A 24,844-nucleotide genomic window follows, 5' to 3' on the forward strand; every position below is an offset into this window, starting at 1 on the left:
CATGTAATTTTTCTGCAGAAAAGGTCTAGGTCTTTCATTAAACTCTCAAAGTGTCCACAGCATCTAGAAATCAGGAAACATTGAGTACATTATCTAGTTCTGAGAGCTTAAATATTCTTGATGCTTATTTCTGCTCTCTTCCTTCTATGACAGCACATCTCTTCAAAACAGTGCCTTTCTTATGGGCATAACTCCATCTACAAGCCTTATAAACATAACTGAGATGTTTTTATTGCTAATGTATTTAAAGTCTTTTAACTCAGCAAATATCGTGCATATAAGTGCAAGTGAGGTATGAAATGAAAAATTCCAGCCCACTCTCAGCAAAGAAGATTGCGATATCTACAGCTAGAATTCAGCTGTAATATTCAGGTCTATTTAGAATGAATTTACCAACCCAGTGTACATTTCTTTTCTTCTAGAAAAGGAAAAATCCCATGTATCTATATTGATGTAAGATATTACATTTAATACAGGAGTGTGTGTTTAAAAAAAAGGAAAACTGGCTGATCTATGCTTTGAAGGAGCTACGTATCTAGTAGGAGTATTCTAACTGTAACAATCCACAGAACTTGGAGGAAAGAGATATTAAGTCAGACAGTAGGAGTATCAATTGAAGCAATAAGTAGACATTTATTTATTGAAATAAAAAAACTTTAAAATATATTTTTCTATTTTGATTTCTTGTTTAGTGCTTATTTTGATTCCTTGAAATTTGAATCTCATTTCCATTATTTTGTATTATTTTTGACTTGTTAAATATTTCATGAACATCTTAAAATCTGCTCGTAAGTCTTTAGGATTTTCTTTAGCTATGTAGAACCTTTCTATGTGTGATATTCTCTCTATGGCCTTACACATTGAATAATGGACTTGATTATTTGTCAAATTCTCAGCCTAACTAGATTCCAAAAGAAATGTGAAAATTAGGAGATTCAACTCTGAAAAGCATGCTCGGGAGATAAGGCCAAGGGTGTGGCTGGACAGTTTTTTTGCTAGTACCTTAGAAAGATCAATATGTCAGAGTATTCAGGCATACAGAAGGCTCTTTGAATAAATTAGGTATGTCACTTACAGATCTTAGGTTTAATGAAGCCATTCAGACTTCTTATCTGCAGACCTGTAAGTTAATTTGCATTGTTTGAAATCACTAAGTTGGTGGTAAGTTGTTACAGCAGCAACAGTAAACTAATACATTGCTGTATCTCCTTTCTTTAACTTGTCAGCAATTTCCAGGTATGTCCTGGCATGTTATTTATGTTTACATTTGAATATCAATGTGTGTTTGGTACATATTATGTAAAAAATCCTTGGATTTCATTTTATTGGGGGAAAGGGAATGGATTTGAGACTATTTTTCTTTATTAGCAGAGGTAATGCATTCAAAGATTTTATAGTACCTTATGTATTTTTTCCCCCAGTTCTCATTGTTAATTTTCTGTTTTAAAGACAAAAACATCATTTTTTAAAGCTTTTGCTCCAGAGAAAATATTTCCTTTGCCTATCTTTTCTCTCTTAACTAGAAAGTTACATTTATTCTTCTAGTGTTATCTGCATTTGACTCATTATCTATTATTAACGCCACAATTAAAATAGTATTATTAATACTCCTAAATGCTAAAATATTTAGATTGCTTTCAAGTTTTTCCTTTACCTTCGTTGGTCTTCCAATTCTCGTTGAAGTAATAACCTAGCTAACCAGTTGTCTTGGAGTTGATTCTGACTCGTGGTGACCCCGTGTGTGTCAGAGTAGAACTGGGTTTTAAATGGTTTTTAATGGATGATTTTTTGGAAGTAGACCTCTAGGCTTTTCTTCTGAGAAACCTCTGGATAGATTCAAGCCACCAGACTTTTGGTTAGCAGCCAAGTACATTAATGCTTTGTACTACCCAGGGACATTAAAGTAATGGAGATTTTTAAACCAATGCTTATAACATGTTTTCTGTTATAAGTCTTTTACTTCATAAAATAATTTTAGACCTTTCTATTGTTTCAAACACATTTTAATATTGTTAATTTAGACATTAACTCAAATTTTTCTGACTTTATTGATTGCTTATATTTTTATTAATACTGTGCCTTGGAACTCACTGTGTCAGTACCCACCTTATTCAGCACTTCATTAGTGCCTACTGAAGACTAAGCACCAGGGACCACTTCTTTGAGAACAGCTCTGGATTGTTTCTTGAAGTCAATCCTAGGGTTGAGGTCTGCCTCCTATTATTTGATTGTGCCTTGTCCTTTTGTCCTACCTAGGCTGGCACCTCTGCTGGCTCCTGTTTAAGGGTGTTTATCTGAGTTTGGGAGTTACATGAGTTATATGAGTATCAGTGCATCTGGATGGTACAAATGCTTAACAGGCTTGGGTGTTAATGAAGAGGTTGTGGGTTTGAGTCTCCTCAGAGGCATCATGAAAGAAATGCCTGGTGATACATTTTTGGAAAATCAGTCATTGAAAACCCTATGCAGCACAGTTCTACCCTGACACACATAGGGCTGCCATGGGCTGGTATCAACTCAGCAGAAACTGGTTAGCCACTATAATCGTATCTTCAGTGAAATTCACCATCACGGCCCACACCTGAATTTAGTATTTATTCTGACCCTTGTGGAAACCTTGAGCTTGTGTCGCTCTCAGAGGCCCTGATCTGGCACTAGAGAAATCCCCACAGTGACGGGTGGAGCTGAGTTTTTGTGTATTTACTCTGATGAGCTTTTCCTTTGAATAAACATGTTGAATTGCAACCTGGTATTTATACAATCAGTTCTTTTATGCATTATACATTATAATAATTTCCCAAAGGTTTTGTTCTGTGAAAGACAACCTTTCCAGTTTTTCCCTGTTGACACAGATTTTTCTTTTTCCTTTTAGTTTTATTACTGGGAATAACCTGGAGCAAGCATTAGTGATGAATAAATACAATGTAAAAAAAAAAAAAAATCTGGAGGTAAGATAATTTTTTATAATTAATATAAAAGTAAAACAATACCTATTATTTGTGGGATGTATTATTAACACTATTCAGCTCTTACCCAAAGGCATACTACTTAGAATTGCCCCTGCGAGAAGTAAATCAATCCTAGCACATCGGAGCCTTTGGGCTCACTGATCAGTGTAGTTCTTGAAAGTCAAATGATAGTTCAAAGGCATGAGATATATATCCGGTGCATAAACACTGACTCTTCTTTCCGGCATCCCATTAAACAATGGATTCAGTGGTATTGTTATGCGATACTTTTACTTGGTATTAAGAATGTACATAATAACAAGCATTAAGTTTCTGAGTAGCATGACCGATGTCCTGTCTTTCAATGTGATTTTATGCGAGAGAAGTACTTACACTGTCAGAGACTTTGAAAACTATGTTGAAAGCTGTACTGCATTATCTTGCTTTGTGAAATATTTTAAATATTGAACTGATGTAAGTTTCTTATCATAACCTACCTGGGGCTTATATTTAAAAACACTCTTTGTTTTCTCTGTAAAAAGCAGCTTAGTAGGTGAGGCATATCTTTCCTTATCAGGAGTTCATTTTCTTTGAATTAATTTGTTTAACTGTCCCTGAAGGAGCACACCTTTTCTGACCAGTAGACATGTGGCCTTTGCCTTGTGTCTGGCTGACATGTCACAGTATCTTCCTTGAATCAGCTTGTTGTGTTCTTACCTTGTGTTCAGCCAGCACCTCAGCACTTCAGTATTCCGGGGTTGTTGGCTTGACCAAGTGAGATGTATACCTGGCTTCTGGTGATTAGCTTTGTTTCTAATACTTGAAATTTCTTCCCTGTCTGATATGTTCCTATTACCAGACAGATAATGTGGTATACAGACAAGCATTTTAGCTTTAGGCTCAAAAGATGCGCATATATCTTGGGATTAAGGACTATCAGCTACGACTTTTTCACGCAGAAGCTAACATCTTCACCTCAGTTTTCTTCTCTGTAAATTGAGGATAGTAATCTTCTAAACTGGTTTAGAGGTTGTTTTTTAAGACTTAGATGAATGGAAATAATGTGAAAATGCTTTGTAAACTGTGAACTTTACACAACTTAAATTTCTATGCTCCATTTATTGAGAGGTTGTCTAAACATGAATTTATACCACGTCAGCTTTCTAGGGTATTACTCACAGTTCCTAGAGAATAAAATAATAAAAGCCATACACTTTGTATGAAACAGAGCTTTTTTCCCTCTTTTCTTAAAATAGATTTACTTAAAAAAACAAAACAAACAAAAAACCATTGTCATTAAGTCAATTCTGACTCACAGTAACTCTATAGGACAGAGCAGAACAGCCCCTACGGGTTTCCAAGGAGCAGCTGGTGGATTCGCACAGCCCACCTTTTGGTTAGCAGCTGAGCTCTTAAGCACTGCACCACTAGGGCTCCTTACTTAAAGAGAGATTAAAAATTCTTTGGGATCTGAATTTTAAAGGAAATTCTCCTAACATTGATCAAAATGACTGCCATGAGAACTGTGGAATCTGAAGGGAGTGGTCTTTGAATAAAAACATCTGGTATTCATGCAAATAAACACAGAATTGTTACTGGAGAGAATGGCAGCTCTTGTCTTTGGTGTAGGAAAGAATTCAAACACTGAGACAGAGAGTGCCAAGCAAACAAGGGGTTTTATTAGTTGTTGTTGTTCTTGTTAGGTGCTGTCGAGTCGGTTCTGACTCATAGCGACCCTATGCACAACAGAAAGAAACACTGCCTGGTCCTGCACCATCCTTACAATCGTTGTTATGCTTGAGCTCATTGTTGCGGCCACTGTGTCAATCCACCTCATTGAGGGTCTTCCTCTTTGCCGCTGACCCTGTACTCTGCCAAGCATGATGTCTTTCTCCAGGGACTGATCCCTCCTGACAACATGTCCAAAGTATGTAAGATGTAGTCTCGCCATCCTTGCCTCTAAGGAGCATTCTGGCTGTACTTCTTCTAAGATAGATTTGTTCGTTCTTTTGGCAGTCCATGGTATATTCAATATTCTTCGCCAACACCACAATTCAAAGGCCTCAACTCTTCTTCGGTCTTTCTTATTCATTGTCTAGCTTTCACGTGCATATGATGTGATTGAAAATACCATGGCTTGGGTCAGGCGCACCTTAGTCTTCAGGGCGACATCTTTGCTCTTCAACACTTTGAAGAGGTCCTTTGCAGCAGATTTGCCCACTGCAATGCATCTTTTGATTTCTTGACTGCTGCTTCCATGGCTGTTGATTGTGGATCCAAGTAAAATGGAATCCTTAACAACTTCAATTTTTTCTCCATTTATCATGATAAACGTTGCTCATTGGTCCAGTTGTGAGGATTTTTGTTTCCTTTATCTTGAGGTGTAATCCATACTGAAGGCTGTGGTCTTTGATCTGCATTAGTAAGTGCTTCAAGTCCTCTTCACTTTCAGCAAGCAAGGTTGTGTCATCTGCATAACGCAGGTTGTTAATGAGTCTTCCTCCAATCTTGATGCCCCATTCTTCTTCATATAGTCCAGCTTTCCGTATTATTTGTTCAGCATACAGATTAAATAGGTATGGTGAAAGAATACAACCCTGACACACGCCTTTCCTGACTTTAAACCAATCATTATCCCCTCGTTCTGTCCGAACAACTGCCTCTTGATCTATGTAAAGGTTCCTCATGAGCACAATTAAGTGTTCTGGAACTCCCATTCTAAGACAGACTAGGAAGAAGGACCCAGCAGTCTGCTTCTGAAAAGCATTAGCCAGTGAAAACCTTATGAACAGCAGCGGAACTTTGTTTTATTAGTTAGCAGAGGGTTAATAGCAAAAGTACACTTGACCAGAGAGAGTCAAGTGGGCTGCTTAGAGGGCGAGCCTGAGATCCCCGCTACAGTTGCTTTGTTAGAGCTTTATACCCTTTTCCTCCTACCTCTGCCTCCCCTGGTAAGGTTTAACTGCCAAATCAGGGATCCCTGTAGAGATCATTTCCTCTCTCTCTTTCATGAGTGCAAGCTCTCCCCCTCCCCCTTACAGAATTATCATTAAGAGATAATGATTAAGTTAGATGGGAAAGATCTGCAACCAAGAGTGAGAAGTTCACAACAAATGCTTTAGCTCTGAAAAGAAAAATCGTTTGGAAAATAAAACTTGAGCTGTTAGAGGAGAAAGACACAATGAGCATAACGCTAGATTTCAATCAGGAAGATACTGCAAGACTGAAGAATGAAGTAATAAAACAAGTGTCTGGTTTTAGAGAACAAATAAGGGAATGTGCGGTATAAACAGGAGAACTGAAGACACATGTTTGAAAAAAAATTCAACAATAATGTAGAAATTTGTCGGATTCTCTTTCTGTTTATAGACCAGACTTTAACAAGTTTGTAAAAAAAAAAAATGTACTCTGTATGTTGATTGGTTCAAGAATAAGACAGAGAATTGCAGAATTGTGGCAAGCCTACCAGTTAGATTACATTTTTGTCCTAGGAAAGGCAAGGCGGGTAGGCATTCCTTAGGGAAGAAACTAGAGCTATTTTTTGTAGTTCTAAGAAAAGCCCTACCTTAGCTGTTATTCCTTATTGCAACTGTACTATTTTACGCTGGATTTTAAATTAAAGGAATAGCATGAGTTTTTCTGTGCCAAAACAAACAAAAAAGTCAATACTTCCACTTTTATAGTTTTCTCTCACAACTTTGAAAACATGACTAAAAATTCTTAGTCAAAAATTGATACAATGTACTTCGTATTTGTAAAAATTAAATCAAAACTTAAGTTCTACTTTACAATCTTGTATATTGATTAGATTTAATATTTTTTATTAAACTCAAGGACTTTTTATTCTCTTTTTAGACTCAATGATTAATAAATTCTGAATAAAGTGTGTCATTTCATCCTGCATCCTAATATATATTCTTAGCAATATCCATATCTTGGTTTAAATATTTGAAATTTGCTTTTAATTTTTTAGAGTGTATTTACCTCACATAATTTATAAGTGAAGTTGATAACAATATGCAAAAACAGCATGTCTTGATTGACTATGAAGTCCAACCAAGACTCTTTGGACAACAGTAAATGTAACTTAAGACCCTTAAACTACTTTTTAAATTTTATAAAAATTGTACCTTTAAATAGTTTCAAAATCATATAATTCTGTAATGATTATAATAACACACGCTGATTTTCTGCACTATGGATTAGGGTTCAAATGCAGACAACAGCAACAACTTGCAAGTTTACTCATAAAGAGATTCATTATCAGCTACTAGGTGGCTTTTAAAATCATTGGTAGGACTGGGAGTGCAATACCTAGGTCAAGATTTTAGGGACAAATTCCATCCATCCATATCACACTGTCCCTGGAAGGAGGTGACCTTAGAACCACCACAGCAGTCACACGGTTTCCATGGCAACAAAATGATATTTCATGTCTTGCCTCTCTAGTCACTTCATTCAGTTCCAAAATCAAGACTCAGAAGAGGACATCTGGTTGTCAATGTCTAAATCACATTTGGAACTCTATTTTTAGGAAATGTAGTTTTTCACTTTCTTGCCTCTGCAGTCACCAAACCAAACCAAACCCATTGCCATTGAGTCGATTCTGACACATAGCAACCCTATAGGACAGAGTAGGGTTTTCAAGGAGCATCTAGTGAATTTGAACTGCCTATCTTTTTTATCTTTTGGTTGGAAACCCTGGTGGTGCAGTAGTTAAGTGCTACAGCTGATAACCAAAAGCTCAGCAATTTTTTTCTTCCAGGCACTCCTTGGAAACTCCACGGGGCAGTTCTACTGTGTCCTATAGGGTTGCTATGATTCGGAATCGACTCGATGGCAGTGGGTTTGGTTTTTGTTTACCTTTTGGTTAGCAGCCAAGCTCTTAGCCACTGCACAAGCAGGACTGCCTCTGCAGTAGAGGAAGTTAAACTAGAAGGAGATTCAAATGCATGATGAATAAGCCAATCCACAATATTCGCCCAAATTTCATCTCTGACTATGCCAGATCCCTGCATAATCTTTCTATACTTCAACATCCGAAACAATAGTGGTAAAAAATTATGCTTCCGTTACTTAATACATCAACTTTGCTTCAAGCAAAAATTTTCTCACACTGAGAGAACCAAACCCTCATCAATCACTGCGTCTATTTCTGGGTGATATTCATTCACCCTCTAGCTTAGTCATAACTTTCCCTGATAACTTGTATCCCTATGGAACAAATTACATCGTTAAAGGTTTCTAATACACACCCTGAAATACAGTGTGGAAATCAAAAGAAGAAACAAAAGTGGAAAATAGTTAATAAAAATGAATACATGCATACATACACACATATTGTTGCTGTGTGCAGTCAAATTGATTCTGACTCATAGGGACTGTATATGGCAGAGTAAAACTGCCTCATAGGTCCTAGGCTGTAATCTTTACAGGAGCAGATTGCCAGGTGCTTTATCCTATGGAGTGGCTGGTGGGTTTGAACAGCTGACCTTTTGGTTAAAAGCTGACTGCTTAACAATGGTGCCATGAGGACTCCTTACATACATATATACATACATGGAAAGAGAATATGCTTAACTAGTATAGGCCTTGTGTCCATAATTATTCATAAGACCATAAACCAAAAAACCAAACCCGTTCCCACTGAGTCGATTCTGACTCATAGCAACCATATAGGACAGAGTAGAACTGCCCCATAGAGTTTCCAAGGAGCATCTTGTGGATTCAAACTGCCGACATTTTGGCTAGCAGCTGTAGCTCTTAACTACTATGCCACCAGGGTTTCCTCATAAGACCATAGCCAGCATAAGTAACTTCCTTTTGCCACGACCCAATCCCAGTTCCTTTGTCTTCAGCCTGCTCCTCAGCTCATCATGTTTCTTTATTTGGTGTACGGAAACCAGGGTCTGTTTCTCTGGTGGTCCTACATGTGTGGGGTTCTACATGTACATGCCTTCTGTTAATTTTTACCACTGGACAAGGTAGTACTAGGGACACTTCAGAGGATCCCCTGGGTACCAGAGATGCTCCTCTCTTCCATCCTGTAGCAGCCCCACTATTTTTTGTTGGTAATAAGGATCCATCTGCCCAGCCAAAGCAGTAATCCCTTTTATTCTATTGGCCTAGTGGTATAAGAAGGTTACAATGGCCAGGGGGTAGTCTCAGTTTCTAGCTCAATGGAACCATTTTCATGTGCCCTGATGGAAGCATTTGTCCCTTGGTCATTGTCTTAGTGAGGCTAATTAATATTAGCTACTGGAAAAAAAAAATTTTTTTTTCCCCCATTGGAATATAAAAAGCCTGAAGCATCAGTGGCCTAATAGATTTTCTGCATGCAAAAACCGGACAATAAATAAGGAAGACCAAAAAAGAATTAATGCCTTTGAATTATGGTACTGGTGAAGAATATTGACTATACCATGGACTGCCAGAAGAACGAACAAATTTGTCTTGGAAGAAGTACAGCTGGACTGCTCCTTAGAAGCGAGAATGGCAAGACTTCATCTCATATACTTTGGACTTGTTATCAGGAGTGGTTAGTCCCTGGAGAAGGATACCATGCTTGGTAAAGTAGAGGGTCAGTGAAAAAGAGGAGGACCCTCAATGAGTTGGATTGATGCAGTAGCTGCAACAATGGGCTCAAGTATTACAGTGACCATGAGGATGGCACAGGGCTAGGCAGTGTTTTGTTCTGTTGTACATAGGGTCACTATGAGTGAGAACTGACTCAACAGCACCTAACAACAACAGCATAGTAGACTTTTTAGCTCACGTCACAATCCAATCTGCACCAGAATGACCTCCTCCAACTCATCACAGTTCCAGATGCAACATGGTGAGCTGTCCCAGTAGAAGGACGAGGGCTGTCTAGCCTCCGCAAGACTGGAAAGTACACTCAATACACAGATGTTGAATGAGCCAATTCACAGTGTTTGCCACACCTGTCCTCTCTACTGTACTCTTCCCACAAATGCCATTCTCTAGAGGAAAGCACATTGTATTTTTTTATCTATATCTTTGGGTAAGGAAACCCTGGTGGCGTAGTGGTTAAGTGCTAGGGCTGCTAACCAAAAGGTCAGCAGTTCCAATCTGCTAGGCGCTCCTTGGAAACTCTATGGGGCAGTTCTACTCTGTCCTATAGGGTCGCTATGAGTCGGAATCGACTCGACAGCAGTGGGTTTGGTTTGGTTTTTATCTTTGGGTAAACGCAAAAAAACAAACCCACTGCCATCAAATCGATTCCAACTCATAGAAACCATATAGAACAGAGTAGAACTGTCCATACGGCTTTCCAACTCTGACTGCCATATCATTCTCCCATGGTGCGGCTGCTGGGTTCAAACCATCAATATTTTGGTTAGCAAATGAGTGCTTTAACCACTGCACCACCAGGGCTCTCTCTTTCGATACATGTCTATATGTCCACATTTCTAATTAATGTGCATATAACATTTCTCGATTCTTCAGTTTTAGATATGTATTTACTTCCTAGTATGAAAGATAAAGATTTGTTTTTTTCATTCTTCCCCTAATCACACTCTCTCCCAGGTCCACTTTGGAAGTCTTTTGCTGTTTTCTCAATATAGCTATAGCTAATTACCTTCTAGATCATTACTCAATGTTAATGTTTTTATGATGATGTGAATATTCACAACTGAGCCACATAGTACTCAGTTTGTAAGGCTATGACTACATGTCCACATCGCTCCATCAGTCCCGCTCATTGTGAGTAACTCTGTCTTAATCCCCTCTCCTTCACCTGAAATATCAGCATTTTACACCACTTTGGAGAATCTGTGCTTGCTCATTAGTGTTCACCTGTACAAGCCTGTAAAACTCATCCTGCCATCCACTTCCCACCTCTCTTAAAAAGCAAGATCAGGACTTACAAGACTGGGGTCCCATTTTCTTAAAGTTGTCAACTCCTTTACGGTAATGTGTCATTCTCAGTCTGTAACAACTCTCAATCAACATTATTATCTCAGAAACTCTAAGCTTTAAAAGCGTGCACTGCCTAATGGTTCCCAGTGATCTATTTCCAGCCTTACCTTCTATATCTACAGTAATAGCTAACTTGTCTTGCCTTATATCTTCATATTGCAAGAAAAGTACTTATAGGGTAAAGTATTTTTAACCATTTTACAAGACAACTTTGTCAAAAAATAGACAAAGTTGTATTGGTAATGAGAAATGTAGATAAATAAATCATATGCATTAAGAATAAACCCATTGCCATTGAGTCAATTCCAACTAATAGCGACCCTATAGGACAGAATAGAATTACCCCATAGGGTTTCCAAGGAGTGCCTCATGGATTTGAACTGCTGTCCTTTCAGTTAGCAGCCAAACTCTTAACTGCTGCACCACCAGGGTTTCCACATCAAGAATAGCAGTCAAGATATCAAGCAATACATTGCATTGGGCAAATAAGCTGAAAAAGACCCCTTTAGAGTTTTAAAAAGTACAGATGTCACTGTGATGACTACGGTGCGTTTAAACAAAGACATGTTCTTTTCAGTTGCCTTATATGCATATGGAAGTTGGATAGTGGAAAAGGAAGACAGAAAAATTGATGCATTTGAATTTTGTTGGTGAAGAATATTGAATATACTATGGACTGCCAAAAGAATTTTTGCCAAAAGAATAAACAAATCAGTCTCAGAAAAAATACAACCGGAATGTTCCTTAGACACAAGAATGGCAAAACTTCGACTCCCTTACTTTGAACAAGTCATCAAAAAAGACCAATTGCTAGAAAAGGACGTAACGTTTGGTAAAGTAGGTGGCCAATGAAAACGTGAGAAATCCTCAATGGACAGACACAACAGCTGCAATAGCTGCGACAACAGACTGGAACACACCAGTGACAATGAAGACGGCCTAGAACCAAGTGACATTTTGTTCTGTTGAACAATGGTCGACATGAGTTGAGACCATTCAAAGGCAACGAACAGCGAGCCTTTTCTTTAACTATTACTAAGAGATACTTCGTTGTTGAAACTTAATATGGGCTAGGTTTTAGCTTTAGATAGCACCTGGAAAAAAAAAAAAACTTGTTACTTTTTGGTCTTTTCAATTTTTTCTTGGTTTTTTCATTTGATGTAACTAATTTAGTTAATGCTTCATTAGGAAAGAGGTAGAATTAAAAGAGAAAAGCCAACCTCCTTGGCTCACGGAGAAGGTAATCGTTTCAGATTTGTTTTATTCTATGCTTTTAGGGGTGTTATTTTACTAGGAGATTGCTAAAATAACAAACGTTAGAAAATATATACAAAAATAAACTCTTCCCATAAAATGTAGCAGTCCTTAAATCTTCCTACCCCAAATTGTGTATAATAATTTGATATTAAAAAAAAGTATGTTTTTGTTACATTGTCATTGGTTTACTTTATCCTTTTTCATTACCTGCCATAGAATATGTCTACATTATGTTTCTTATCTTGCGGTATTTTATATTCATAGTGCAGGAAAATAAATATGAGATGTTTAATACACATGTATGTTCATAATTACCTTCACCAAGAATAGTGTAAAAGTGAACAACACAGAGAACAGGAGGTTGAGAACTTCTCTTCCTCTTGATTTTATGGTTACTTCTTTCCCATATAACTTACAAGATCACATTTTTATTTCCTTTTCCCCTATAAATTTACAATAAGCTCCATTTCATCATTTTTAGAGTTCAGCCCATTCTAATAAGACCTCCTCCATACAGCCATGAAGTATATTTATAAAAAAGAGATGCATTAAACTGTTTTATGGGAGCTTTAACTGCAACACTACCCTTAAATCACTGTCGTCCTTTTCCCACCAGAGGGGCAGGATTTTCTCCTTGGATTTCTTGAGAGGTTGTCCTCCTTACAATCACCTTCACTTATTTTCTGACAGAAACCATTTATTTCTTTTTCTTCTGTAATCCGTTATGTCTTAGTTAGTAATAACATTCAAATTATTTATGCGGTAGTATTGTTTCTTATTTTATTTCATTTATATATTGGCTTTTCATGAGGAGTATAAATGGAACTGGGGTTTATATATCTATTTTAAATTCACTCTGGCAGAAAAAAGAAAGTTTAATTTAGAATTTGGCAGGTACTTAGAATCGGATATTCTCTCTTCACAGGTCCAATTCTCTAACACAGATCCATTTCCTTCCTGGGTAATCTATGCACACACACACACAGACCCTATTTTTATGAAGATTTTTTTTTCTTGCCTCACTTTCAAACACTGCTGGAAGGAATAAAAGACTCTGGTTGCCTTAAAAATTTGGCCCCTATTTCAAGCTTCCTGTTGCTAGAGAGCAGGCTTTCTTAACCCTTGTATGACAGTCTCTTTCTGAGCAAGAATACCACGTTCCTCTTTTATGTTATTGAAGAGACATAGACTTACTACTCAAGATTATCTGAAAGGATGAGGTGGTGGGGCAGAAATGATAGAAGTGGAAAGAACAAACACAAGAGCTCTGCCTATTATATAATGCATACATAGATTTGCAGGCAAAGGCTTTGTGGTTACAGAGTGACGGGGGTAAGTAGGGTATGACTGTTAGTGATCCTCCTGTTGGGGTGTCTGAAGAAGAAAAGAGGCACCACACTGTGCTCCTGGAAAACTCTGAAAACGGGAGATGAGTTTAGGGAAGTAGGGATAGACTGGGCATCAAAAGTTATCAGGGAGAGGTTAAGAGATTCCCCCAAAGATCTCGATTTTCTGGTGAGGAAACCATGGTGTTCCTATGCCTCTAAATGTAGACAGGATAAATGTTATCCATATAGCTGACATCTGTGTTTCAATAATGGCATTCAAGTTGCTTAGCACCCCTTAGAATATTATTGATTCTTTGGAAATAGCCAGGAGAGTCATGGTATTATAAATCAATTACTGGTATCCAGATCATAGTGAAAGAAGGAAAACAACCGCCTTCATCTTAATTGGCAAAGCAACCATAATAACTAAAAGAATCATATATTTATATTAAGGAAATGTATCAGAAGCCTTACAGCTTCTATGCTTTGTACACTATATGGGAAACTACCAGCTGTCTCAAATTGATTAAAATTATGATCTTTCTTTAGCTATTACACTTTGGCAACTGTATATATTTCTCAAATTGATGAGTTAATTTGGTTTAAGAGTTATTGACCGATGCCACACTCACTTTAGAGATGATTTTAGACGTTTCATTTTTCCATTTATGTCCTCAAACTGCAACAAACTGATGGTATCTTACATTTTGCCTACAAAATTAATAACATAGTTTTCAAAATTTATTCTTATCTGAACCTTTCAAAATAATGCTTTTACGTGAAAATAAAGAGTATCATGTCAGAAATTAAGAGACCTTTGAATTATTGCTTTAACTATTGATATATTTGCCAACTTTTAAGTTTAATATACTGTCTAAATTTAAGCAGGAATAAAGTCCTGAATTTTAGAAAGGAGTTGTATTTATGGAACACTGGTTGTGAAAATACTCTTTCCCTGATATCCTGTTTGGAAATCTGAGAAAGCAACTTAATCAAAATATGGAGATTATGTAAGTTGTTTCAAAAATCACATTTATTACAAGAAAAAAAAAGGTAATGTGAATTGGAGGGAAGAAAGCTGGAAAAGAAAATTGAAGAAAGAGAGGTAGAAACAAGATGGACATGAATTGTTCAAATTCAATAGTGCATATCACAGAAATTTAGTAACCACCATAGAAGTTGCTTTATACATTTTTAGCTAAACTAATTTTTGGTTTTTTAATATCACCTTATGGAGTGGAGTCCTGGTGGCATAGTAGTTAAGAGATCAGCTGCTAATGGAAAAGTCAGTGGTTTGAATCCACCAGCCACTCCGAGGGAGAAAGAAGTGGTAGTTTGCTTCCTTAAAGATTATAGTCTTAGAAAGTCTACTCTGTCATACAGGGTTGCTATGAGTCAAAATCAACTCGAAAGCACACAACAACCAGTTTATAACTCCAGAAGCTTCTGCTCCAAGCAAGCTGACCTTGACTGTGATTTTCTAAATTCTCCTGTCCATCCAGATTTTGGGGGAGTTTACCCTACAATGTCAGTTCTCTAACGAGTGAAAGGGAAGTTAATGGTTTTTAATTTGTTCAGTGTCTTCCTTGTTGTAAGGACAAGAGTGATGACATCCAAGCTCCTTACATATAGGAACTGCAACTGGAAGTCAGGTCTTACTAAATCCTCAGTCAAACCTGTCTTTCTTCAGATACCTTGTTACACAGTCTTCATTTCTAATAAGATTTTGTCAGTTTTTTTTTATTTCTTCCTGAAGTCAATCATTCCCACGTTCATTCCCTTTTTGTTCTTTGTACCTGTTCTTACTTTTAGAATTTCTGAATCAAAAAGTTTTCTCTCTCTTTTTTTTTCTTCCTTATCTCCAAATGTTTGTTTCAGAATATTTAACTGAGTTTGTATAATTGTGTTACAGTTTAATTTTGTTTTATTGATGATATGTTGGTGGGGTGATCATGAGTTAATAGTTATGATTCTAACTTGATGCTTTTTTAGCCTTGATTTTGTGTAGCTGATGACTGCTTGCTCCTCTTCATTTCTGTGGCTATCACTGGTGATTTGTGGTTGTCTGTAAGATCCCTAAAGAGCCCTGGTGGTGCCCAACTGCTAACCCAAAGGTTGGTGGTTCAGATCCACCCAGCAGCTCCACAGGAGAAAGAGCTGGTGATCTGCTTCAGTAAAGATTACTGCCTAGCAAACCCTATGGGGCAGTTCTACTCTGTTCCATGGGATCTCTATGAGTAAAAATCAATTTGATGGCACCCAACAACAACATTAGATTCCTAATTCCAGAGCACCCTCTATTGTCAGTACAGTCACACGTGGGTTCCTTTTCAGATGGCTTTTTGTTGGGAGCTTACGGGGATAGCTGTTGTGTGTCCTTTATAGTTTAATTTTTTAAAATAGATATTGCAAAGTCCTAATTTCTTTCATGTTTTCTACTTTTTTTTAAAAAAAAACCACACAGTTTCCAATGGGCTTTTGCCCTTTTTGCCATTTTTCCCTAAATAGTTGCTTTCCTAAAATTCCTTCTTTACATCCTGTGTGCACTTTAACTCATTTCTCTGTTGGCTGCTCTGGTCTACCAGAGCTCCTTCTCGGTATTTTTGCACTTAACGGTAAATTTTCTCTTTCTGGTGATGATTTCAGGTCACTGTCATCGCCACATTAACTTTTTTTTTCTTTTGCCCAAAGTTTGTCATCTACCATTCTTGCCATCTGCAAAGGCTTGCATTGGGAGTGGAAGGCGGCTCCTTGGAATTTGTTTACTTTTTTTTCTGACAGGTAGTTTGATGTTGGGTATTATCTGTCTTCTAGTTATGCTAAGGAGCCCCAGTCGTGCTGTGGTTAAGTATTCGGGTGCTAACTCAAAGATCAGCAATTCAAATTCACCAGCCACTCCTTGAAAACCTATGGGACAGTGCTACTCTCTTCTGTAGGGTTCTATGAGTTGGAATCGACTCAGCGGCAGTGGGTTTGGTTTGGGATTTTTTTTTTTTTTTTAGTTACGCTAAGGACATTACACATCTCAGGGAATTCAGATCTGTGCAGCTGCCATTACCTCATCCAACTGATTCCCCTCATTGGAAGCCATATGTCCAAAGACATCATGATTTACTTGTTCTCACAAGCGAACTCCAGCAAGGCTACCACACCAACATTTGGTTGCTTAAAATCCAGGACAATATCAACTTCCAAGCTAGGAGAAACGATCTCATCACCAAAGCAGAATGCAAATGAACAGGAATTCCACGACCAAGGCTACAGTGGTTTATATGGTCAATGAGCGTGTTTACATTTAATCAAACTTCCCTTTAAACACTTTTCCCAAAGGCTTCCACGTGTGTCAGGAGGCCTCTAAGACCTGGCTTATCTTTCTCTACACTGAACTTCTCATAATGGAATGAGTAACCATGATGCTTTATTCTTCTGAGTTTTAAAGCTTTTTTGAACATTTTGATTCTCCAACTTCTCTTTAGCTAACACTTCTCGAAAGCGTTTTTTTATCTTCAGGAGAAAAAAATTCTTCAAATGCCATGAGACCTGGAGATAAGGATTAAATCCCAGCTTCAATTTTTTTTTCTTCTCAAGTACTTTTCCACAAGGTTCAAGGACAGACTAGTATTTGTTTGTTTCAAGTCATTCACTATCCTTTTTCCATTGAGGCTAGTAAAAACTTTCCTGGGTTCTTGAATAGTTTTGTCTCTTAAATGAATAGGGTTTAATTAGGCAGCGTCAGGAGAGCTTCCACCAGTCCACATCTTTTCAATACAGGAAAGAGTGGCTCCTACTTATACCATCATCTGAATTGCATGTTTGATTCATTTCAGACTGCAGAAGTTGGTAAAAGCCTTCAATTTATTTATCTTTGGCCTTAGTGCTTGGTGCATAAATTTGAATAACAGTCATATTAACTGGTCTTCCTTGTAGGCATATGGAAAATTATCCTATCATTGACAGCGTTGTACTTCAGGATAGATCTTGAAATGTTCCTTTTGACATGATAAATGCCGCTCCATTCCTCTTCAATTTGTCATTGCTGGTATGGTAGGCCATACGATTTTCCAATTCACAATGGCCAATACCAGTCCATTTTAGCTCACTAATGACTAGGTTATCCATATTTATGCATTTCATTTTTGAGGACTTCTAATTTTCCTAGATTCATTCTTCCTTCATTCCATGTTCCGATTATTAATGAATGTTTGCTGCTGTTTCTTCTCATTTTCAGTTGTGCCACGTCAGCAGATGAAGATCCTGAAAGCTTCCCTCCATGCATGTCATTAAGGTTGACTCTGCTTTGAGGAAGCAGCTCTTCCCAAGTTGTATTTTGAGTGCCTTCCAACCTGAGGGGCTCATCTTCCGGCACTATATCAGACAATGTTTCACTCCTATTCATAAGGTTTTCACTGGCCAACTTTTTTTAGAATTGGATCGCCAGGTCCTTCATCCTAGTCTGTCTTAGTCTGGAAGCTCAGCTGAAACCTGTCCACCCTGGATGACCTGCTGCATTTGTAATACTGGTGGCATAGCTTCCTAATTACAGCAACACACAAGCCAATGCAGTACGACAAACTGACAGACGAGTGGTGGTAATATAATATACCATAGCCTTGAAATGTCATAAAATATCTGGAAGACAACCTAATGAAATATGTTTAAGAAGGCTACACTAAAAAATATTTTTAAAATTATTGAGAGAAATGAAAGCAGGTGTAGGTAAATGGAAGGGTATACTACTTTCTAGGATTGGAGGAGGTAATGCAAAAATTAAAATGCTCTCTGTATTCCAGCATGTGATTTTAATTTGTTTGTTTGGTGACAAAAGATGTCTTTTCTTGGTCGGGAGCATCTCAGGTGCAGGAAACTCAGGTCCAAAGGGCGCGGTCTGTTGCCAGCACTGCTTTCTTGGTGGTATGAGGTCCCCATCTCGCTCTGCTTACTTCTCTTTCATATCTCAAGAGATTGCCTCAAAACACAATCCAATCTTGTAGATTGAGTCCTCCCTGCCTAACTCAACAGCTGCCCATCCTCCCTCATTAACATCATAGAGGCAGGATTTACAACATGTAGGAAAGTCATACAATACCAGGAATCAAGACCCAGACAAACTGATATACATAGTTTTGGGGGGGCATCATTCAATTCGTGACACCAAGTTATACACAATAATGCACACGAATATCACAAACATTGTTGAACCAGATAAGCCACAGACTTAAGGTGTGTATCATTCTATTTATGTAAATTTCCTAAAAGGCAAAAGTAATCTATGGTATGGGAAGTTAAGAGTAGCTATTATTTTTGAGGTGGGTGATGAGATAGTGATTGGGTTGGGGCCTACAGATAATCTGTTTTTTGTTTACTTGTTTGTTTTCTCTTACCTAGGTAGGAATTTATGACTGTATTAACTTTCAATTAATCTATTAATTTACAAGCTTATTGTGTGCTTATACATGCTATTCCTCAGTAGAAATGTGGGTCAAGAAACAATAAGAGTAAAGATATTAATAACAAAAATAAGGTGTATTATTCTGATTTGTTCTTAGTCATCTATGATGACTTTTGTAATTACTTATTCTCTTTTCTATATGCCTACTAACTGAAGTTTTAATGGGAATTGTTACATAAGATTTCTGAGAGAGAAGTAGCACAGCCAGCAAGAATGGGTTTTAGAAGTTAAAATTCAATGTTAAGAATGCTTTGTGGTGAAATTCCATCTCGGTTTTTGTGTATAAGTATTAAGTAGGAAAATTGTCAAGCGCAAGAATATTGTGATCAGAGAATTCTGTAAGAAGAAATCTAGTATTTTTTCTAGATTAGGAAAGTACCAGTATTCAAATTACGTCTGGAATATGCCTTTGTACCATGGCATCACTAAACCTATTGAAAACCTAGTGGAGTTTAAAGTATAAAAGAAAATAGTCATTCCTAACGTGGATGACCACTGGAACTAAAAATAAAGTGCAGAGGTTATAAACGACCCTGTGGCAGTACTTAGGAGAAATTTTGCTGGGGATGAATAGTGAGCTGGGAATTCAGTTAGGGAAGGCATTCATTGTGGATATTACGACCTGTTTGTTTAAAACACTACATTCACATAGATACTCTATTGTAATGTTCTTTTCCAAATATATTCCTCCCCCTTCTCCTGTTTGCTAAGATAATCTTGTGGGCGTTAAACTCAACATATATGAGGAGTGAAAATGTTAAACGTGTTTATATTTTCCAAGTGTATTCTCATTTTGGGGGCCTAATTTGATCCTCACAAAAATACCCTGAGATAGAACAGGTACCACTGCCCCCATTTCAAATACGATGTAACTAATTCTTAGAATCAGTTTATATTGGTTTTTCAAACTCCCCCAATGGCAGAGCTGCCACCATATAATTAGGCTTAGTGGAGACAGCTAAGCTTAGCAAGAGATTTTGACATGAGGCGAGCCGAAGACAGGACCTGTGGGTAAAGGTTGGCAGGACCAACTATGGGAGGTAATGACATTTCTAGAAACTACAAAGATAAGAAGGTCAAATGTCAAATGTAGTTTGAGAGTTTCTTTCCTCTTCTCTCTAACTTTAACCTCAGTGTCACTTCCCTCTACACCAGCCCACACTACAACAGAAACAGAGTGAAAGAAACTACGGATCTAAGTGCTAAAATGTTCCAGAATCATGCCGGCAGGGCCGGTGTTTCTGTCCAGGAAATCTGGGGTGGAGGTGGAAGAGACTTTAAAACAACTCCAATGGGAGAAGTAGGATTGTGTGAGGAGCCGGCAAGCTGTCTGGTAATGTGAACATGCCTTCCTAACCCTTTGGTCTTCAGGCTTATTCTTCACTCAAGGTTCACCCTGAACCTTCTGAATCAGGAAGGAAATGTGGACACCCTGTATTGTGTTGTGGAAAAGAAGAACTCTTTCCCCCTGAACAAGGTGAAATGAACAATGTAGGTGGAAAAAATTCTTCATGAGCAGGGCAGATGTTGACTTACACTGCATACTACAATTATTGTACGTTTTTGTTTTTTTAAACATTTTCTATAATGAAACAAGTCGGGGGGGGAGTGCTTTAGAGTCAGAGGGACATGGATTTGGATCAGGGATCTGTCACAATAGGAGTAGAGTGACCTAGGACAAATTATGCAACATTTTTGAGATTCAGTTCCCCAACCCATAAAGGTCAGTATAAAAATTCCTGTTTCTCAGTAATGTTATTGACCTTAGTGAAATAATCCACATAAAGTATTTGGTGAAAGATTGGAGGTTCATGGCCACTCAGAGGCACCATGGAAGAAAGACTTTGTGATCTACTTCCAAAAAATTAGTCACTGAAAATCCTATGTGTTATACTCTGACACACATGGGATCCCTGTGAGTTGCAGTCGATAGCAACCGGTAACTGGTAAAGTATTTAAGAGACAAATTGTATAGTAAGCATACATTGTTTTTCCTCGTGTTTGATTTTCCTCCATTTGTCCCCCAATAAGACAATTGGAAAGAATAGTCTTAAGTACATTAAAATGGTTATTGAATAAGCTGCTCATTATTATTTTAAAGAATATTCAAATAAAACATGAAAATTAATTTGATCTCCTTTCTTGAATATGAAGGGCAAGTGGAAATCTATGATTGGAATTTCCTCCTCAATCCACCCCTATATGACTTCTGAAGCCCTGATGGCACAATGGTTAAGAGCTCAGCTGCTAATCAAAAGGTTGGAAATTCAGATCTACCAGCCACTCCTTAGAAACCCTATGGGGCAGTTCTACTCTGTCATCTATGGTCTCTACGGTTGCTATGATTCAAAATCGACTTGACGGCAACAGATTTGGTTTCCTAGTTTTTATATGACTTCTGTCTTCATCACTTCACTGCCATGGCTTTCTCTAAGGTCCTTGTTTCTGTTGTTAGGTGCTGTCGAGTTAGTTCTGGGTCATAATGACCCTGTGTACAACAGAGCAAAACACTGCCCCGTCCTGTGCCATCCTCGCAATCAATGTTATTCTTAAACCCATTGTTGCAGCCACTGTGTCAGTCCATCTCATTGAGGGTTTTCCTCTTTTTCTCTGATCTTCTACTTTACCAAGCATGATGTCCTTCTTCAGGGACTGGTTGCTCCTGATAACATGTCCGAAATATGCGAGACCAGTCTCGCCATCCTTGCTTCTGAGGAGCATTCCTGTTGTACTTCTTCTGAGACAGCCTTGTACGTTCTTTTGACAGTCCACGGTACATGTTCAACGTTCTTTGACAATGCCACAATTCAAAGGCGTCAATTCTTTTTCGGTCTTCCTTATTCATCGTCCAGCTTTCGTATGCATATGAGGCAATTGAAAACGCTATGGCTTGGGTCAGGCGCATCTTAGTCTTCAAGGTGACATCTTTGCTTTTCACATTTTAAAGAGGTATTTTGCAGCAGATTTCCCCAATGCAATGAGTGTTTTGATTTCTTGACCACTGCTTCCATGGGTGTTGATTATGGATCCAAATAAAACGAAACCCTTAACAACTTCAATCCTTTCTTTGTTTTTCATGATGTTGTTATTGGTCCACTTGTGAGGCTTTTTGTTTTCTTTATCTTGAGGTGTAGTCCGTACTGAAGGCTGTGGTCTTTGATCTTCATCAGTAAGTGCTTCAAGTCCTCTTTGCTTAAGGTCCTTATGTCATTATATTTATCATACAGGTTGTGATACTCATCATATACCATGTTTTAGCAGTAGTTGACATTTTTTATGATTTTCCCCATTTCAAGATTTTTCTTCTTTCATTGTACCCTATTTCAGTGTATAGGGCCACCACTCGCCATGTTGTACAAAGGTCAACTTTTTATCTCCTTCACAAAAATTATTGATGTTGTTGTTAGGTGTCATTGAGTCAATTTCACCTCATAGCAACCATATGTATAACAGAACAAAATGTTTCTCAGTCCTGTGCCATCCTCACAATCATTGTTATGCTTGAGCTTATTGTTGCAGCCATTGCGTAAATCTACCTCATTGAAGGTCTTCCTCTTTTTTGCTGACTATCTACTTTACCAAGCATGATGTCCTTCTCCAGGGGCTGGTTCCTCCTGATAACGTCTCCAAAGTAAGTGAGATCAAGTCTCTCCATTCTCATTTCTAAGGAACATTCTGGTGTACTTCTTCCAAGACTAATTTGTTCTTCTGGCAGTTAATGGAATATTCAATATTCTTTGCCAATACCATAATTCAAATGTATCAATTCTCTTTGGTCTTCCCTTTTTATTATCCAGCTTTCATGTGCATATGAGGTGATTGAAAAGACCATGGCTTGGGTCAGGCACACCTTAGTCATCAAAGTGACATCTTTGCTTTTTAAGATTTTAAAGAGGCCTTTTGCAGCAGATTGCCCAGCGCAATAAATTGTTTTATTTCTTGACTGCTGCTTTCATAGGCATTAATTGTGGAGCCAAGTAAAATAAAATCCTTGATAACTTAATATTTTCTCTGCTTATCATGATATTGCTTATTGGTCTAGTTTTGAGAATTTTTGTTTTCTTTATGTCAAGATATAATGCACAATGAAGGCTGTAGTCTTTGATCTTCATCAGTAAGTGCTTGAAGTCCTCTTGGCTTTATGAAAACAAGGCTATGCCATCTGCATATTGCGCATTATTAATTAGGCTTCCTCCAGCCCTGATGTTGCATTCTTCTTCACATAGTCCATCTTCTCATATTACTTGCTCAGCATATAGATTGCATAAGTATGGTGAAAGCATACAACGCTGGCACACACCTTTCCTGATTTTAACCCCAGAAGTAATCCCTTGTTCTGTTTGAATGACTCCCTCTTGGTCTATGTACAGGTTCCACATGAGCACAATTTAGTATTCTGGAATTCCCATTCTTTGCAATGTTTTTGATAATTGTTATGATCCACACAACTGAATGCCTTTGCATAATCAATTGAACACAGGAAAACATCTTTCTGGTATTCTTTGCTTTCAGCCAAGATCCATCTGACATCAGCAATGATATTCCTCATTCCATGTCCTCTTATGAATCCAGCTTAAATTTCTGGCAGTTCACTTTTGCATTGCTGCAGCTGCTTTTGAATTATTTCTAGCAAAATTTTGCTTGCTTGTGATTTTAATAATATTGTTGGATAATTTTCAGTTTTGGTTGGATCACCTGGCTTTGGAATGGGCATGAACACAGATCTCTTCCAGTTGGTTGGCCAGGTTGCTGTCTTCCAGATTTCTCAGTAGAGATGAGTGAGTGCTTCCAGCATTGCATTTGCTTGTTGAAGCATCTCAATTGGTATTCAGTCCATTCCTATAGCCTTGTTTTTCACCAATGCCTTCAGTGCAGCTTGTGTTTCCTTCTTAAGTATCATTGACTTCTGATCATATGCTACCACCTAAAATGGTTGGACATAGACCAATTTTTTTTTTTTTTTTTTTGGTGAAGCGACTGTGTATTCCTTCCATCTTCTTTTGATGCTTCCTGCATCATTCAATTTTTTTGCCCATAGAATCTTTCAGTATTCAACTCAAGGCTTGAATTTTTTCTTCAGTTCTTTCAGCTTGAGAAATGTTAAACGTGTTCCTGCATTTTGATTTTCTTACTTCAGGTCTTTGCACATTTCATTATAATACCTTACTTTGTATCCTCAAGCCAGTCTTTGAAATCTTCCGTTCAGCTCTTTTATTCATCATTTCTTCCATTCACTTGAGCTACTTTACATTTAGGAGCAAGTTTCAGAGTCTCTTCTGAGATCCATTTTGGTCTTTTGTTTCTTTCCTGTCTTCGTAATGACCTTTTGCTTTCTTTACGTATGATGTCCTTGATACATCCCACAATTTTTCTGGTTTTTGGTCATTAGTGTTCAATGTGTCAAATCTATTCTTGAGATGTCCTCTAAATTCAGAAATTCTTAAAGTTGGTAATAATATTATTTATATTCTTGTTGACTTTTTGTTTCTCTCTTTACTGAGCTGTATACTTCATTATCGTAGGTATTATACTGACTTGGTCAATATTATGTCATCAGTACCTAATTCCTTGCACATAGGAGGAATCAACTTATAGTTGCTGAATCAGTAGACAAGTGAGTGAATGGATAATTTTTCTATCATTATAACGGCAGACTATGGTTTTCCTGTCATTTAAAAAATTACACCTTTGTGGTTTTTATGCTGAGGAATGTGTCTTCACAGCTTTCTTCTCCTTAAAGTCACTGCAAAGTTACCCTTATCGGCATAGAGTGCTCTCCTTCTCACATTGTCTTCCAGGTTCGTCTGAGTGTTCAATTACTGGTAGCTCATATTTATTCATTTCTGATTTACGACAGGAATAATTATTTTATACTTTCTCCTGTTTTCACCTTCAACAATTACAATCATTTTTTCCAT

Source organism: Elephas maximus, chromosome 12 (assembly GCF_024166365.1).
Source record: "Elephas maximus indicus isolate mEleMax1 chromosome 12, mEleMax1 primary haplotype, whole genome shotgun sequence".
NCBI classification, from domain to species: domain Eukaryota; kingdom Metazoa; phylum Chordata; class Mammalia; order Proboscidea; family Elephantidae; genus Elephas; species Elephas maximus.